The sequence below is a fragment of the Grampus griseus genome (assembly GCF_964374135.1).
Source record: "Grampus griseus genome assembly, chromosome: 14".
Classification (NCBI taxonomy): Eukaryota; Metazoa; Chordata; class Mammalia; order Artiodactyla; family Delphinidae; genus Grampus; species Grampus griseus.
This window is the reverse complement of record NC_139008.1, coordinates 73,925,262-73,940,705: the sequence shown is the minus strand read 5'-3', so window position 1 is coordinate 73,940,705 and position 15,444 is coordinate 73,925,262. Positions and strand designations below refer to the sequence as shown.

At 50.2% G+C, this 15,444-nt stretch overlaps 1 pseudogene across 1 annotated transcript; it reads right to left on the bottom strand.

Annotated features, from left to right (window-relative positions):
- Positions 1-493: 493 nt before the first annotated feature.
- On the bottom strand, positions 494-13,692 carry LOC309832775 (WAP four-disulfide core domain protein 2-like; annotated as a pseudogene). The gene is made up of 4 exons: positions 13,670-13,692; positions 13,277-13,347; positions 3,110-3,253; positions 494-644 (listed from the first exon to the last, which is right to left on the bottom strand). The product of its transcript is annotated as a WAP four-disulfide core domain protein 2-like (transcript).
- Positions 13,693-15,444: the final 1,752 nt, after the last annotated feature.

Below are 15,444 nucleotides of genomic sequence, written 5' to 3'. Positions count from 1 at the left end.
CCTCAGGCTGTAACACTCTCCCCTGATGGCCTCATGTCTCCCCCTGGCATTTGCACCACTCTCTGTTCACAAGCTGCCTTCTTGGTGGTGCCCTCACTCGTGGTCCCAGGTAGAAACTGCAACACCATTCCCTGCCCCCTTCCTCCACCCTAGTACTCCTTATGCCCTTTCTGTTTTCTTTTTTCTCCAGGACCCTGATCTCCCTCTAACATCCACAGAATATACTTGCTTATTTATTTTGTTTATTGTCCAGTAGTGCATAAACTGCCTAGAGAGAACTTTCTGTCTGATTTGTTCACTCACAGAACATCTTAACACCTAGAGCCGTGCATGGCAAGTGATAGAGACTCAGTGAAGAGTCGTTGAGCGGATGAAAGTAAATCAATGGGCAGATACATAAACAGCAGTGTGTTAGCTCAGGTTCTCCTTTTCGACCCCCTGCAGGTGTCATCACATCTGGGTATCAGTGTGCTTCCCCCCACCCCCAGCAACCTCAGAAGACAGGTGTGACACAGGACACCTTCCCACAAACATTGTGGCAGCATCTCAACTGGCCAGACACGTGCTGTTTACCTGGCAATGGTTCAGGCAGAGGCTGAGCTGGGGGCAGGCGATGTCCAGCTTGGAGCAAGAACCCTGCTTTTCTGGGTAGAAAAAGGAGTAAGGGGCGCGGGCAGAGGGGAAGCGGGGAGATGAACGCTTCAGAGGATGACCTCCCACCGCCCTTCACCTGGTTTCACAAACAGAAGGGCTGCCTACTTGAACGGATTGCAGGGGAGTAAGAAGATTGCCTGCAAATCTCTCCCCTCTGCTCTCTCCACCAACAGTTTTGAGATTATTGGACCCCAGCTTGAGTCCCAGCTCTGCCTTTTCCTAACTTTGTGACCTGGGGCCAGAAATGTCCCAGAGCCCCGTGTCTTCAGGTGCCACATGAGATCCACGCTGCCCATGTCGTGGGGTTGCTGTGGAAGCAGTGGAGGCAACAGACACATATTCCTTCTCCCTGCACAGTCAAGTCCTTTGTTGTAATAATTACAACAGTTAATACTTACTTAGCCTTTTCTATGTGCCAGGCATATAGCATTTGATGTACATTAACTCATCTAATTCTCACAGTAATCCTAAAAGAAAAGGAGAGGAATTGTTAATATTTCCTTATGTAACAGATGAGGAAACCAAGGCATGAAGAGAGTAAGTAATTTGCCTAAAGTCACACAAGGTGGAGACAGGATTTGAACCCAGGAATCTGGCTTCAGCATCTGTGCACCACGCACTCTGCTGCTTTGTGAGTGGAAAAGTGCAGTGCACGTGTGAGGGCTTACACACCCACAGTCCCTTCACTCGCTCCCATAGATTCACTCCCAGTGACAGCCATGTAGCACCAAGCCCTCCCACCCCAATCACTCATCCACACACAGACACGCATTCTTCCACTAACACACACACAGACACACACACAGACACACACACACACACACACACACACACACCCTGCGCTCCACTTCCAGGGTCAAGGAGAAGGGAGCTGGCTCAATGCCCAGAAGCCCCAGGAGCAAGCCCAGCCAAGTGTCAAGCGGGCGCACAGCTGGGTGATGAGCTGCAGAGGGCGGGAGGGGCTGTCTTCCTCGCACAAAGTCACCCTTTCCCGTGAGAAGGGCAGGAGCTCTCAATACCGAGCTGCCCCCGGACAGAAGGGCTTCAGGAGCGGGGTACCCACAAAACAAGCCACTGTGTGTGGAGGGTCTGCTCTCTCCTGAGACATTTCACATGTATGATTTCATTTAGCCTCATGTCGACCCTACAACATCTGGGATGCTCATCCCATTTTGCCAGTGAGAAAGCAGAGGCTCAGAGAGGTGAAGCGACTTGCTCAGGACCCACAGCAAGCAGACGGCACAACTAGGATTCTAGCTCAGGGGGCCCTCTGCTCCTGCCCCTCTTCCTGCCTCAGTCTGTCCATCTGAGACCAGGGAACAGCAGAGACTCCCCCTAACAGCAGAGACTCCTCTTTTCTGCCCCCTCCTCTCTCATGTGTCTGCCTTTCTCTCCCAATGTCCTCCTCCCTCTGGTCCAGGTTAGAGGCCCTAGACCCAGGAGCCCCCGATGGGCCTGTCGTCCCTCCACCTCCCACCTCCCTGCTTAAGTGACTGAGTCTCTAGTTTCAAACCTTTCAGGCCCCTGGGGGCATCTTCAGAGAAATCACAAGGTGGGAACATCACGGGGGCTGTATTTGGATAAAGAACAGTGATCATAATACCTTGGGACCCCCAGTCATATGCCAGCTTCTAGTCCTCAGTTTTTCCCTCTGAAAAATGAGAAGCTTGAATTCCACGCTGTCTAAGGCCCCTTCCTGCTCCGATGGGAGCTCCCATGGCCTGCTGGGTAGTCTTGAGCTCTAGCAGGTACTTTTCATGACACCCAAGCTTCACATACTTTCTCTCACTCAATCCTTAGAGTGGAAGAGAGTGTTTTAAAGATGAAGAAGTGGAAGGGGTGCTCAGGGAGGGATCCTGATTTCTTCAGCCACTCAGGCAAAAGCTGCACCTGCTGGCTTGGACTCCTACAGCCAGGGATGGCGGCGTGGCTTTGGGCAACAACGTTTCTCTCTCAGATGTTCACTCCACATCTTTAAGATGCTCTCTTAAATCTGTAAAGTCTATTTCCATCTGGACAGAGGAATCCAGGGAGTCTTGCCAGGCCAGGCACCCCAAGTCTTACCCCCAGGGCTGGGGGAGACCCCAGGGGAAGAATGCTGATAAGGATGTGCTCCCCAGGATTTGGGATCCAGCTCTCTCACTAGGGCGGCCCTGCAGCTCCAGCTGGCTGGGGAGGTCCCCTGACCTCCGAGAACAATGTCCGCGCAGTGTGTCCTCGAAGTGGGTCCTTCTCTAGAGCACTGAATCCAGCCTGGAGTGGGGATGCCTCTCTTTACCCCTGCTGAGCTTCAGCGATGCCTTTGTCTCGGGGCTGTGGGAGGGAGAGCCCTGGCCAGACCTGGTTCCATCCGCCTTGACCTGGCCAGGGACTCCTGGGTCGGGAGCACCCCTGCTACTGAACCGGGAGCTGCAGTCACTCCAGCCCCCGTCCCGCGTGGGTCCCCCGGGGTTACCATTGGGCATCTGGCAGACGGTGGCGCAGCCGGCCCGGCAGCACTTGAGATTGTCCGCGCATTCCCCATCCGAGAGGCACTCCTGCGTGCAGTTCAGGTCCGCCTCTAGCGCGGGGCACACGCCTGATTTCTCTGCTCCTGTGCCTGGGAGGCGGACGCGCAGTGGGGGACTCAGTCCCGCTCTCAGAGGATGCCCGCCTCCTGTCTGACGGTCCCAAATCTCAGTCTCCCGGGAGGAATTGAGAAATCTCAATTTCTCCCCAGAAATCTCAGTCTCTGGCCCTGGCACCCCCTACGGCCTTCAGAGAGCCCCACCTCTAGGCAGGGGTCCCCAACACTTGGGAGGGCTGGAGTGAACTAACCCTTGGCTTCAGAGCCCTCAGTCCCTAGGGGACCCCCGCACGGATACCCACACCGCACAGCTGAGCTTTGGAGCTTGGGCAGAGTTCCTCTCCTACCACTGTGTCTCCAGCCTCAGCACAGAGTCTCTCCCCAAATTGCAGCTTTCAGTGGTCTCCCCACCTCCAGCACATTGGACCTCACACCTGACAGTCCAAGGGTCACCCCCTTTAGGCACCAGGGATCCCCGCATTTTAGTCTTCATTGGTCTCCCCATTTCCACGCCAGGAATCTTCATTTCTCTGTCCCCAGAGAGGCTAAGCCTCTGCTGGCTCCCTCCTGGCGCTCCTGGTTCGGCCCCTTCTTGGAACAGGCCTCTCCCCACCCCACTCACCTGGGGCCAGAGGAGGGGGAGGGGCAGCAGCAGGCCAAGGAGGAGGGTGGCAACTAGGTGACCAAGGTAGCCGCAGGCAGGCATGGTGCAGGGGTGAGGCACCTCCGGATGGGAGGTTTAACCTTGTGCCTGGAGGCGTGAGGTGTTGGCGGGGCCCAGCTGGCTTGAGTGGAGGACTCAACAGGCACCTGGGGCAGGCTGCCACCTCCTGTCATTTCACAATCCCCCAGGATCAGGTGTCACTCTGGCCCCAGTGGGAACCAGGAACCGGGTGCAGCTCGACCAGCTGCAGCTGGACCCTTGTCCGCTCCTGCTTCCCCACCTCCCTCCTGGGGCCCGTGGGCAGGGCAGCAGGAGGCCAAGGGCTAGACTCAGGGGTTCCCATTCTGAGACTCAGGGGTCTCCCGGTAATGCCCGCTGTCGGTAAAGGAGGGGGAAAGGGCAGGACCCACAGGGAGGAGCCTGTGGATGAAGTGGGTGGATTTGGGGTCAGCAGATCAGAGTGAAAATTGCTCTTTGGAGATTCGTGGTGGAGCTGTTGTGTAGGGATACACAGCACATAGTAGGAGCTGCAGGAAAAATTATTCATGAATGAACCGACTGGACACAAGAAACTGAGGCCAAGGAAGGTGAAACACCTATTAACATCTAGAGCCATTTCATGTGTGTTTCTCCCTCTCTTTTCCACACCAACACTCTCTCAGGGCTCCCTGTGTGCAGCTCTGTGTCCAATGTCTCACGGAGTCATGGATCTTCCCAGACACCTGTGAACAGACAGATATTGTTGCCATCAGCTGTGCCTGACGGATGGACTGGATGTGCAGAGGGGGTACCCTCCCACCCAAGGTCCCGTGAGAAGCTGTAGAGACAAGGTTTGATCCCAAGTCGCCATCCCTCCAAGCCCTTATTTTTTCCATTCCGTCATAAATGTACGTTCTTCGTGACACATCTAGAGCACACAGCTGGTGTAGAGAAAGGAATTAAAGGAGGCTTCGGCACTGGCTTTGGGTGACGGGGTCTGGGTTTGACTCCCACCCACCTCCAGCACCTGCCAGCTGAGGGACCTTGAGTGAATCACTTCCCTGTTCTGAGCTGCTGCGTTGCCACCTCCAAAGATGCTGATAATATAAAAATCCCATGAGAACACAAATGGCGTGTTCCTGAATGGAACAGCTGTGCCCTCCTTCAGGGCTAGATACACACTGACTGACACTGGAACCCCAGCTCTGGCGCATAACAGGTCGTAGCTCAATGGCTGTGAATACTTCAAAACTGGTGTCTCCTGCTAGTAAGAAGACTGCTGGGAACACACCAAGCTTTAATGTGCAGGTTGCTAAAGGCCAAAACACAGTTACCCCGCAAGAAGAGCCTTCAAACATCCTTCCTGACCCAAACTCTGAGGTCCTTAAGCCCCAGGAGGTCTTTGCTGCTGGAGGGCACAAGGGGGCGGGGGCAGTGACCATTGGGATGACAGGTGAGTCTGAGCTGGTGACAGAAGCACATCCAGCCACTGTCCCCACAGATGGGTCCCGGGGAAAAGAGGCGAGAATGCCTCCCCAATTCCCATGTTCAGGTTGGGGACTGGAGACAGGTGCTGGCTGGGAGGGGCCAGGGCTGTTTACTGTGAGCACAGGGAACAGTCCACAGCCATGACGCAGGAGCCAGGTAGGGGCACAGCCCAGGGCGGCTCCTGGAACTCAGTCTAGGGCAGCAGAGGACACTTTGATGAGCAAATGGTCTTAGCCTGTGGACCCAGCTGCCTACTGGACCTTCAGCCTCAGGCACTGCTCTCCACAGCCTTCTCCTGCCACCTAGCCAGCTCCCCAGGCCAGGAAACTGCTTGGCCTCGCCCCTCCCCTGCAATCTTGGGCCCCCTGCAGGCTGACTCTATCTTACAGGAATGTGAATTAGTCTGAGTCAGAAGGATAGGGTAGGGCTGAAGGTTGGAGAAGAAAGTTTATTAGGTCAGTGGCCAGAGGCAAGCAAAAGCCTGTTAGCTTTGTGTGATGCTAGGCTCTGTGCCAGGTACATTCACATATTTTTGCTTCTGCATAAAAAATAAAAAGAACAGAACCCTTAAAACCAAATACATTCAGATCCGGGTCAGGGGTTGGCTACTTCCTATCTATGGGACCTGGAGCAACACCTCACTTTTCAGACCTACGTCTTCTTCCTTAAAAGTGGTACCCTGATAACTGTTTTGTAAGCTTATTTTAAGGATTAAAGGGAAGAGCATAAACCAGAGGTTGGAAATCAGGCTAAAATATTGTAATGTTAGCCCACATAGTACATTTAAAAATTTTGAAATGCTTGCCAAGATTTAAGATTGGGGGATTTCACATAAAAGTAAATTTCTAGCGTCTGTTGGAGAAAGTAAACAATTTGGTAACACAGTCATGCAAACTCCCATGGCAAAGTTCAACTAGAGAAGTGGGTCTCATATCTCAGCCAGCATCAAATCACTTAGAGGGCTTGCTAAAACACAGATTTCGAGAATCCCACCCCCAGAGCTTTTATTCAGTGGGACTGGGGCGAAACGTGAGAATCTGCATTTATAGCTTTCCAGGGATGCTCATGGTGCCACTCAAGGGACCACACTTTGAAAACCATGAACTACGCTAAGTAGAGCTGCTCTCTTGTTATAAAGGGGAGCGATCTCTCCAGTTTCCATAATCCCCACCATAACCTATTGTCTCCCCTGTCCCCATGCCCACTCCAAGTACTTCCATCCTCATTGCTCATCTGACTTGGAAGGTGTTTAAAATTGTGACCTCTGGCGTGGGCTCACAGTAAGTGTTCAATAAAAGTTAACTTGTTATTATTTAACGATCTTATGCATTAGGTGTTATTTTTCCCATTTTTACAGATGAAGAAACTGAAGTACATCTAGGCAAAGCGACTCACTGGAGGAAACAAGGCAGAAAAGCAGACTGAAGACCTTGCCAAAGCAAGTCATGTGGTCCCGGTTATTTAAATGCTACACACACACACACACACACACACACACACACACACACATACACACATCTATCTGAGATTAGCATAGGTGATGCGTCAAAAAGTTTGAACATGATTTCCTAAGTGTAAAATCATGTTTATCATGAAGAAAAGGAGGAAAGGAGATAGAAAGGAAAGAAGGAAAGTTTTGTAATGGAGGTGATATGAGTCAGCTGCAGACATGCCCACTCTAAGGTGATCGTAATCAAGGGAACATTGAAGATCTGAGAAAGCCTTAGGAAAAACACAGTGTCTTTTACCATACAATAGGGCTTTGTTCACTTGGAATTTTGACCCATTCAAACTCCCTTCTCTCCATGGAAACCTCTCTCTCTCTCTGCGTGTAAGGGCTATTCTGCTGCTTTGTCACCTAGCATCCATTTGTCCTTTTACTGATAACAGTAGCCTGATTTTTGATTTGGGGGATGACTCTTTCTCCACCCAGAGCAAGGCGGGTTGAAGGGCTCATCAATCAGAATTCCTGACTTACTCCCAGACCAGGAGTGGCCAATCAGATGCTCTCCTTGGAATTTTAATCTGGAGCAGTGAATGACGAAACCTGAAAATGCATGGAGCTCATTCAGAGGTGGCCTGAGAAGACCTTGGTTCTGCCTTGTTTACCATTCTTTCCAAGCTGGGTTCTTTTCGGCACTCCCTTCCGTTCCAAGAGATAAACTAAATCAGTGCTATTGGTTACAAGCAAAAGACTCCAACAGGATCTCACTTAAGGGTACAAGCAGGAAGAGTGAATGGATGTCCACTACATCCCCACACCATTCTAACCAGTTCCTCCTCTGCTTCCAATATAGCCAGACTCAGTTTCTGTTGCTCACAGCCAGGGAGATTTGATGCCTTTACCAGGGTCACCGTCAAGTTCCTCATTTCCAAGTCCAGGGATCCTTTCCCAGCCCTCATCCTCCTCTAACTCACAGGTTGGGTCCTACGGCATAAATGCAAAGTCTTCACAGAAGAAAAGTTTTCTACATCCTCTCAGTGCAAAAAACTATGAAAAGGAGACCATCCATATGTGATGTAGCTTGAGTCCCCCTTGGGAATCTACAGAGTCCTGATGGCATTGCTCTCAAACCTCTTTGAGAGGTCAGTCTTTTTTTGTTTTTTTGCGGTACGCGGGCCTCTCACTGCTGCGGCCTCTCCAGCTGCGGAGCACAGGCTCCGGATGCGCAGGCCCAGCGGCCATGGCTCACGGGCCCAGCCACTCCGCGGCATGTGGGATCCTCCCAGACTGGGGCACGAACCCGTGTCCCCTGCATCGGCAGGCGGACTCCCAACCACTGCGCCACCAGGGAAGCCCTAGAGGTCAGTCTTTAAAGTCAGAGAGTCTTGAGTTCGAATCCCAACTCCTGCCATTATTGGTTATGTGACCTTTGAAAAGAAGTTAATCCCAGCTCTATCATTTCCTAGCTCAGTGACCTTGGCAAAGTTATTTTATCCTTCTAAGCTTTAGTTTCTTCATCAATAACATGAAATAATACTTCTACCCTCTCTGGTGACGCAGTGGTTAAGAATCCGCCTGCCAATGCAGGGAACACGGGTTCGAGCCGTGGTCTGGGAAGATCCCACATGCTGTGGAGCAACTAAGCCCATGCGCCACAACTACTGAGCCTGCGCTCTAGAGCCTGCGAGCCACAACTACAGAGCCCGTGTGCCTAGAGCCTGTGCTCCGCAACAAGAGAAGCCACCGCAATGAGAAGCCCACGCACTGCAACGAAGAGTAGGCCCCACTGGCTGCAACTAGAGAAACCTGGCACGCAGCAATGAAGACCCAACACAGCCATAAATAAAAATACAAATAAATAAAAAAAATTACTTCTACCCTCATAAAGTCCACATGGATTAGGAGACAATTTTTTTTCAAAGCATCAAGACGGCGCCAACTCGTGATCAACAGCTATTTTCAAAATGCCCCGTAGATGCTCTGAGCTCTGTCTACCTGGCCCTGCTTCATCCCAGTGGCTCCAAGGATGTCATCTACCTTCATGCTCTGACAGCTCAGGTTCTGGACCAAAGACACTTTGTGCCTGCACTCCCAGCAGTTCAGGGTGCCTGAAAGTATTTTGTCTTTGCCTGGGAAAGTCAGGCGTTATGGTTTCTCTGCCTGGTCTCCACAGGGAGAGAAACTGTAACAGACTCTCCCAACGGTCTTTCCTCTTTCTTCCTTCCTAAGAAAGAAAGCTCGATGTTGTGTGTGGCAACAAATTCTCTCCTAAAACTAGCCATTAAATATATACCTGAGAAAGCTGTCAGTATAAGGTTGTCTATGTGCTCTTAGGATGGAGATCAGTAATAAATATTTAGCGCTTTAAGAGTAAACAAAGTAAGAATCAAACATGAAATTCTAGGAAACTGACAAATGATTCCAATGAAATCTGATAATGAGTAAATAAAGAGCACATGCCAAACACAGAGTTAAAAGAAACATATAATCCGTGATGTAAAGTAGTTGAAAGGAAGAAAAAAGAGAAATGAAGGAAAGAAAGAACCTCCCTCTTTCTCCCTTCAACATCCCTTCCCAGGGTTTATCTAATCTCATCCTCCATATAGTCATGAGAGGTGGGCAGGGTAGATTTCATCATGCCCACTTTATAGAGGAGAAAACGGAGGCTGAATTGGCATCCCGAGTCCAGGGAGCACAGCACAGGACAGGCAGGGGCAGAGTGCACGCACAGCCAGTATGTACTCCAAGAACTAGTGTGGAATGCTTCGTAGAATTGTGTAAGGAAGGAGCATCCTTGTAAACCAGATTTTTACAGTGGTTGTTATTCATCTGCGTTATTACACAGGACCAGGCACCAGCCTCCCTTGTAAACGGACCCACCTCCAGGGTCGACCCACCTCCAGGGTCGACCCACCTCCAGGGTCGACCCACCTCCAGGGTCACATGGGGAGGCAAGAGCAGAGCTGTATTCTCTCTATTATTGTTATTCTGCACGCTCCCTGGTTACATCATCCAGTCCTCTTATACCATTTTCCATTAGGTGAATAATCTCCGATCTCCATCTCCGACTGACCTCCTCTATTCTTGGCGGGTTATACTTTCTCCTGTTGGACAGTGAGTGGTCTCTTAAAAAGTAAATCAGATCCCGATATTTCTCTGCTCCAAGTCCTCCAGAGGATTCCTCCCATCCCAACTCCCACCACCTCCACACTTAGCCAAGTCCCCTTCTAACTCTCCCATCACACCCCAGTGCTTTCTTCTCACTAAGGGACATTGCATTTCTCATTAATCACTTCTTAAATATCTCACACGATTTCTAGTAAACTGAACTCATGAGAGCAGAGACTGGGTCTGTCCTGTGTATTACAGATGCTTCGTAAAGATTTTATATTAATTGTTTATATTAACCAAGGCACACATAGACACAGGGACACACACACTTATTTTTTATTTATTTATTGGTTACGCTGCAGCTTGCAGGAATCTTAGTTCCCCGACCAGGGATTGAACCCACGCCCCCTGCATTGGAAGTGCAGAATCCTAACCACTGGACCGCCAGGGAATTCCCCAGACACACTTTTAAAACCCAAAACCTAGGAGTTCAATTTTGCCATATCACAGTAGAGGTGGTATGTGCAACTTCCAGCGAAGCTCGCACTTCCTGATGCTGCCACCAGGGGGCAGGCAGTGCCTTCCTTAAAGAATTGTTCTTAATGTCTGAGGAACAGGTTACTTGATTCCAAAGAGAATCAGCAGAAGCCCCCGCTTCCGCCTACAGTTTTGAGAGACCAGAGGGTCAAATAAAGGGCGTGGGGTGGGCAAGGGACTGGACCTAGCTGAGATCTACCTCTGTAGCAAGAGGGCTTTAGGTTACCTTGGAAGAAGAAAGGGACCTTTTTAGGAAGCAGACTGTGATACTCCCTGGGCACTGAGAAACTTCCTGAGGTGGGTTTATGAAAGGTGATACTACAAACACAATGCTATATACTGCTTGCTTTAATGCAGTGGACGGCACATTTTTTTTTTTTTTTTTGCGGTACGCGGGCCTCTCACTGTCGTGGCCTCTCCCGTTGCGGAGCACAGGCTCTGGACGCGCAGGCTCAGCGGCCATGGCTCACAGACCCAGCCGCTCCGCGGCATGTGGGATCCTCCCGGACCGGGGCACAAACCCGTGTCCCCTGCTTCGGCAGGCAGACTCTCAACCACTGTGCCACCAGGGAAGCCCTGGACGGCACATTTAAAAAGCAGTCAGAAGGCAAGGAAACTAAAATCCTACGTGCTTTTAGGCAAGTGCTTTGGTCTGTGGTGTGTTCAAAGCACTTCAGCACCATGATCAATGTAGTCCTCACAAAGAAACAAACTGTGAATTTCTTAAGGGAGAAGAATTTTCTTTATTTTGCAAAGAAAGAACCTTTGGCTCAGAGAGATGAAGGGACTTTCCCAAGATCACACAGCATCATCCAGAGCTGCTGAAACCAATGTCTTCTAATTAGTACCAAGTTCTTTCCCATTAAACTGTTATAAATTAATAATTATTAATAATAATTAAATAATAATTAAATAACATATCATTAATAGTATTACTATTACTGTTTTCAGAACTGTCATTCATTGAGGGGTTACTCTGCCAGGCACTTGTGCAAAGCATTTTACGAATATCCTTTTATTTATTTAAAAATTTTATTTATTTTTTGGCTGCACTGCGCGGCTTGTGGAATCTTAGTTCCCCAACCAGGGATCGAACCTCTGCCCCCTGCAGTGGAAGCGTGGAGTCCTAACCACTGGGCCGCCAGGGAAGTCCCTCATATCCTTTTAATTCTCACCATAATGCTATGAGGTTGACAAAGAAAGAGAAACAACCTCTGGCTTCCAAGAGCTGACCTGGCACCGCAGTTGGTCTTATGTTCCCTTGCTGAACATAAATATTTCGCAAAACATTAACAGCAGACAAAGTCATTCTGTGTCCATGATGGATTAAGACAAAAAGTGGACACCCTGTAATCATGCTTGAACACAGACAAAATGAGCTATATTATATAGGCCACTAAAATGACCAAGCATCCCCCTATCCTGCCTAATATGAAGGACTGCTGCTTCTTTACCGAACATAGCTCTAGCCTTTATCTAGTCCCTTCTTACAGTTAAGATAGTCATAGAACTTCCCCACTTCCTGACAGCATCCATCCAGAGCAAAGCCAGCTTGCTGAAACCCTCCTTAAAATCACCTAACACAAGCCCACATCCTGTAAGTCCTTTCTAACGTTCTCTTAATGAGACACCGTGTGGTTCCCAAGGGTGACTGTTGTTTCTTGCTGTAGTGAGTAATAAGCCCAACTCATTCAACTAGAAACAAGAGCGTTTCTAGTGCTCTGTGGCTGTAAACATTGACAGGTACAAGCATTATCCTTATTTTATAATGAAAGAAAGTAAAACTCAGAGACATTGAGAAATTTGCCCAAGAGGACGAGGTAGTGAGTAACAGAATGAACACCATCTATGTCCTCATTTATTTAACTGCTATGATTTTTGAGGTCCCTATTCCTTAACTTCCTTGTATGTAGTAAGACAGACTCTGTTCTCCAAAGGTGCCCCATTCCACATCTTCCCAGAGGCAGGACCATGAAACACTGTCGAGGTGGCTGTACTTGGGAGAGCCGGCACCTCCCTTTGAGGACTCACTAGATTCTGAACAAGTCATTTATCACACTGCCTTGCAGCTGGGAAGGTCAAATATGAAACTGAAATACGGTGCATCCTGGGAAATACCTACATTAGTCTTGGACCCCTGTCCACCATCTACATCCTGCCCTGCCTCTCAGCCATCCTCTTCTGTTTGTTCATATTTCCACATAACCAATTGCCACAGCTCTTGCCCAACTGGGGGAGGGAAGTTGGGAAGGTGACTTGGGTGCTCTGACCCTACGGACCACCCTCCTATTCTTACACCAACCTCTCTCCTTCAACCCAGTGAGCGAGCACCTCATGAAGGTAGCTACCATCCTATTAGCCTCTGTATAAATTGTAGGGAGTGAAAAAGATGGATTCCCTCAAATTGAGTCCTGAGAATCTGAAAGCTTGTGGAGGGGACTTAACAAAATTTTGCACAAGGAATTGAAAGACACTTTGTGTGCGGGGGCTACTTTTTGATTGCCATCTCCCAAAGTCTGTATGCTCTCTTGGGACAAAGACAGTAGAACTGGTCAGAAGGTTTCTTGGGAGAAGACTGAGCACCAGTGTGGAAAGCCAGGGCCTAAGGGCCTTTCCATGTAACTCTTACGGTTAAATGGGAAGAGTGTACTATTGATGAATTCTGTGAGCTGGCACCTGATGCCCAAGAGAAAATGAGGTCCCCATGGCGGGGTGTATAAGAACTGCGGCTGGGTGACTAACTGTCTTCTATGAAATTTTAGCACTTATTCAGTAGCCTTCTCCGATTTATTTTCCAACACAAAATTTCTCCTCTGTCCAAACACCCACTCACCTATGTCACTCAGCTCTGATGGGTCTGTTCCTGAGAGACGATAAAGGCGACTACCTCGCTCCCCTGAGGAGCTGAGATTAGCAGAAGAGAGCAGGAATGGCAAGCTCTGGGGCCAGGGCTCCCACGTAAATAACGTGGTTCCCCTACCCTGCCAGGTAACTCCTCTCCCCTACTCTGTACAGAGAGGACTCCCAGGTCCATCTGTGTTCAGGGTTGGGTGGACTTCGAGGAACAAGTTGGGGTCTCCTTGTGATGCTCAAAGGCTACCTGGAAATTGATACAGACTCCGACCTGGGACATGGATGGAAGTAGAATCTTTGTTCTCATCTCCACCTCATTGTCTTGCCTCAAAGCTCATTTCACCCTCACTCTACCTGGTAGAATCCAACTCACCCTTCCAAACTCAGCTCGGACATCGCCTCTTCAGGGAAGCTGGCCTTAACCTCTTCAGGTGACAGCCAGGGCCTCCACCTTGGTTCCCACAGTAGCCCCAGGAAACTAATCCTCTAGCTAAGTGACATCTCCGTGCTCCCATTTCCTCCCTCCCAGGACTCTTAGGATGATTAAATGAAATCATGCAGGCAAAATGCGACCACAGAGCCTGGCGCATGCCAGAGCTTACTAAAGGGTAGTTGCCCTACTTTAACTGAAGTAAGAAGCCCCTCCCCACACGTGACCTCAGGGAAGGAGGTTCCTCAGAAAAGGGGACAACTGAGTCTCCTGCTCCTTCCTTTCTCCTTCGGAGAGTCCAGGAGCGCCAGCTGCACCCAACTTTGACCTGGCCCAAGACAGAAAGAAAGAAGGCTTTCATGCTGAGGTGTCTCTCACCCGGGTTTTAGTGTCGCTTGGGGTGGCCACTCAGAGGTAGATGGTGCTGTAATGGGGGTGCTTCCGATACCTGGCAGGGCCCAGTGTGAGGACAGGAAAAGGGGAGGTGCCGGCTGCTCTGCAGAAGAGTGCGAAGGACCAGCATCTCCGTGGATCCTAGTGGTGAAGGTTCTTAGGGGCAAACCACAGAATCCAGTTAGTGTAACTGGAATTTTTTTTGCCGTCCGCGGGCCTCTCACTGTTGCGGCCTCTCCCGTTGCGGAGCACAGGCTCCGGACGCGCAGGCTCAGCGGCCATGGCTCACGGGCCCAGCCGCTCCGCGGCATGTGGGATCCTTCCGGACCGGGGCACGAAACTGCGTCCCCCGCATCGGCAGGTGGACTCTCAACCACTGCGCCACCAGGGAAGCCCTGATTGACATCACTGAAGTCCAAGGCCTGAACACTGTATGTACTGACAGGTCCTAGACCATCCCAGAAATGAGCAATCACAATCCTCCCAGGACCAGGATGATTAACAAGAAGGAAGTGAGTTTTCCAAGCCTAGGTGGGGAGCTCAGGAGCACTGCAGACCTGCTCTGTAGGGTGGCTGACTCAGAGTTCCCATCTGAGAAAAGGGGAGCATGTGAGGAAGCTCAGATTATCATGACGGGGCTTCTAGGGTGACCTTCTGCCAAGCTGGCCCGTGGAGGATGTGCTCAGTGTGCGGTTTCACAGGACACTGAGCCACTTCTCCTGGGAGGCAGCGAGGAGGAAAGACACTGTGCAGGTGTGAATGGTGGGTGGCCCCCTGAGCTCCACCTCTTTTTCTCAGCCCTTCCCCTCCCACCCTGTCCTGCCCCCTGTGTTACCAGAGAAGGGGAGAATAGCCACGCAGTTTCTCGTGCAGTTCTCCTCCTTCTCGAAGTTGTTCTTCTTCCGTAGCCGCCAAGTATAAAGGGCTTGCAGAGCTGAGAACAGGCTCTGAAGAACTACCTAATTATCATGGCCCTGCAGGGACCCCGGTAGGGAGGCTCCAGGCAGGAGTCAGGTCGCAGGGCTTCAGGGATGGAGGGTCTCTGGGTCAGCTGTGAGGCTGGTCATCACAGCTCAGTCTACAAGGTCAACAACTGAATACACCAGTTTGTTTGCAATAGAGAATGGTGGGGTGTCAGGGTGTGAAATGTGAAAATTCGGGGGGGACAGGGCATGGATTTTGAGTCAATCACCATGGCTAATGATTTAATATTCATTATTGGAAGATGAAGCAGCCGTAAAAACCTTTATGCTTCTTTTTTCTCCAGTCTGTGGCTTGTTTTTTCGTCTTCTTTAACAGTATCTTTAAAAAAAAAATTTATTGAA